The sequence below is a fragment of the Tachypleus tridentatus genome, chromosome 13, assembly GCF_004210375.1.
Source record: "Tachypleus tridentatus isolate NWPU-2018 chromosome 13, ASM421037v1, whole genome shotgun sequence".
NCBI classification, from domain to species: Eukaryota; Metazoa; Arthropoda; class Merostomata; order Xiphosura; family Limulidae; genus Tachypleus; species Tachypleus tridentatus.
Genome location: NC_134837.1, coordinates 133,740,485 through 133,744,194, shown reverse-complemented (window position 1 = coordinate 133,744,194; position 3,710 = coordinate 133,740,485).

Genomic DNA, 3,710 nt, shown 5'->3' with positions numbered 1-3,710 from the left:
TTTTGGCATTTGTTATTGACATTTTTATCCACACCAAACTGTATAATATCTACTTAACCCAGTACATATGTATAAAGCTTCTAGAGTAAATTAACATACATGACACCTGATTCATAGAATACTTCATTGTAACTTTACTTACAGTTGAAAATGTGTCATGTTTTCTGGTACGAGTACAGATAGCTGTCATGATTTGTAACATGTATTGCTTATTGTCATTACTTTTCTTTGAACTGTGATAACTAACAATCTATAGAACTTGAAATTTCATGTGTGTAACAGATGTCAGACATTATTGTAATGTGTCACACCTTTGAATGGAAATTAGCACAGTCTATAAGAGCCTGGACTTTGTGTAACAGATGTTGTGTGTTATTGTAATGTCTTTAGACTATGGTAACTAGCACACCCTATGGAACTTAAACCTTGATGTGTATAGCAGATGTTGCATGTTACTGTGATAACTAGTAATCTATACGACCTGAAATTTCATGTATGTAACAGATGTTGCACATTATTGTAACATGTCTTTGGACTGTGATAACTAGTAATCTATGGGATCTGAAATTTCATGTATGTAACAGATGTTGCACATTATTGTAATATGTCTTTGAACTATGGTAACTAATACAGTCTGTAGCACCTGCAAACTTCATAAGTGTAACAGATGTTGCACATTATTGTAATGTGTCACAGTTTCAACTACAGAAATTAGCACAATCTATAGAGCCTGAATCTGTGTGTGTGCATGTTATTGTAATGTCTCTGGACTATGGTGACTAGCACAGTCTATAGAACCTAAACCTTGATGTGTATAGCAGATGTTGCATTCTATTGTAATAAGTCTTTGGACTATGGTAACTAGCACAGTCTGTGGAACCTGCAAATGCCATATGTGTAACAGATGTTGCATGTTACTATAACATTTCTTTGGACTATGGTAACAAGTGCAGTCTATAGAAAATGCAAGCCACATATGTATAATGTTGTACAGAAATATGATCTTTCCTTCTTTATCAACTCCAGCTTGGTGTGATTAATATGTTTGAAGCACAAGAGATGTAATTGAAATAATAGCAGATTCTTAACACTTAAAAATAAGAAAATACATATTAAACTTAAGACAAGATTTGTAGCTGACACTAAGAGAATTCAGTATAAAAATTAACAATTAAGAACTCTTCTACTGTCTTCTATTTTCAGTGCCAGTTGATACATATAAAGTAATGTTAATCAAGAAACTGTTTTGGAAAAAAAATGAATACAATGCATGAGAAATATAAGTAACACCATTTTGAAAGATGAAGTTTTGTTAGCATCCCCATTCTCTTCAAAACAGACTTTGGACTGTTTACTAATATTAATAGTTACTGTCTTTTAAAGACAAAATCTCTGTAGATTAAAAAACTTACTGGAAACAAAATATTTAGTATATCAAACTACAATATAAAACTTTACAAAAGCGATTAAAGAAGATATTTAGTACATCAAACTAAATTATGGAATATAATGAAACTGATTTGAGAAATTAAAACATATTTTACAAAAAAAACAGTACTTGAAACAGAACATTTAGAAGATAAAAATCAGAGCAAAAATATTACTAGAAATTACATAAAATAGAATATTTAGTAAATAAAAAAAACTATGATTTAAAAGAAATATTATATAAAGTAAATCAAAAATTTCACCAAAAGAAAAGAAACTAAAAAGAAATATTTAGTAGGTTAAGCCACAGATATCTTTTTGATTGAGTCAATACTTGTGTGAACTCAGAATATTGATACTCATCTATTTTTAAGTAAACTTTTGTACACTGCTTTGACATGTTAGTAGTTATTTTATGAGAATAGTGTATACAGTAGAATTTGCCATTTTTAATATGTTAGAATCACAATCTAGAGAAAATTTTTAAATCAACTCTTACATTAATATATATATATATATAATTTTTAAAACTACAGTGAAAGCCTTATCTTAAAATGCAAATAAAATTATCTGAAAACGTTGAAATAAAGGTAATTCACAAAGAACCAGCTATTTGTTTCTGTAGCCAATTCTTCACAACTTTATACATGTTACTTCAAAATATTAAATTGGTTTGTTTTGCTACTAGCTCTATAAAACGGTATAATTTTATTCCGAATGAGTTAAAGTTCTAATAGGCTGAAAATTAATGTAATAACTTTTGGCCTCAACTACCTATAAAGAGAGACAGATTATTGTTCTTCACAGTCTAGATGACTAATTTCATTTTTTAACCCTTTTTAAATCTTGTTTTGTTTGATTGTTTATTTGTAATCGAGCACAAAGCTTCACAATGGATTATCTTTTACGGACAGATTAAAGTAGGAGATATTGGGGCTGTAGCTCCAGCCCTGGGCTAAAAAAAAAGAAGCCCATTACGAGGTTTAGTTGTTGTTTTACCTTAGTCTTTAATCGTGATCGTATTACGCTCGGTAAAATAAAAATATGAACAAATAACCTGGTTTATCTGACCCTTAATCCACTCCTTTCTACCAAAACTTGGATTTTAGCTTTATGAGTCTTCAGACTTCCATCAGAGACACTATGGTGAGCGACTTTTTGCAGAATTGGTTTTACACAGATTTGACTGCAGACGTTCTATTAGTGTAACATTTATTACTGAAAATAATGTTGCGTAGGTTGATCTGTATCTATTTAGTAACTGAAATATTTAGGGAAATAACATCATTCAAATTTATGCAAACTTTTCCTTGATGTGAGTACATGCATTTACTAATTTCTTTCCAGCTGTGATGTTCGAGCTGCTACACACGCATTTAAAACACTTCGTGCTAATTCTTGATGACGTGCTAATATTTATTGTACTATTATCAAGATAATATTTATACCTCTAACTACAGCAAGTTTTGTATCCAATCGTCAATTGTTTAATAAAGAACCCACCTTGTGGTAAGTACTTAATATTACTTCACCTCAACAACTATTATTAATAATGCAATTTCACAAACCCTTTTCAGAGTCTAGCTTCTATTTTTAACAGGCATTTCGTTCTTGGAAAGTATGATTTGAACACTGACTGCCTTTACTTTTATAAACTTTATATTGCACCGTCTCGCTGATTGGATAACAACCAATCAATCACAGTTAGAAATTTGTAGTATTTGTGACTGTCCTCTGGTGTTATACATTTTCACACGATAAAGCGTTGGTATTCCCGTTGTTTTGACTTGCCTTTTATATCCTTTCCTTACTCTTTCCAAAATTATTCCAAATATTTTGTATAAAAGTTCACACAAGCCATTGCTTTAGTAATTAAATGAAAAAAGATGTCTTATTGGTCTATTTTACACCGAGTAGTCTTCTACAGGCGTTGGATATGGTATAGCGCGCCATCTTATGGTAATAATTTTGAAAGTGTCTTATTTGAGAAGCAATTTTTAATTAAAATTATTTTTAGAAACTTTTACATCATTCAATATCTAATCTAATCGTAGCATAATTATAAAAAGAACAATATATGAATTTAATCGCTTGTGAATTAACAGATCTTTTTAAGTATTAGTAACAGGCCCGTAAGCACAATGTCTGAATGGGGGTTTTCTAATTTGTCAGATTAAAAATCAACACATTGTGCGAATCGCAATCAGGGGATTCTGGGGTAATATAACTACTTGAAGATTAAAAAATGCTAATGCTTGATCATAAAAACGTATACAACGTAG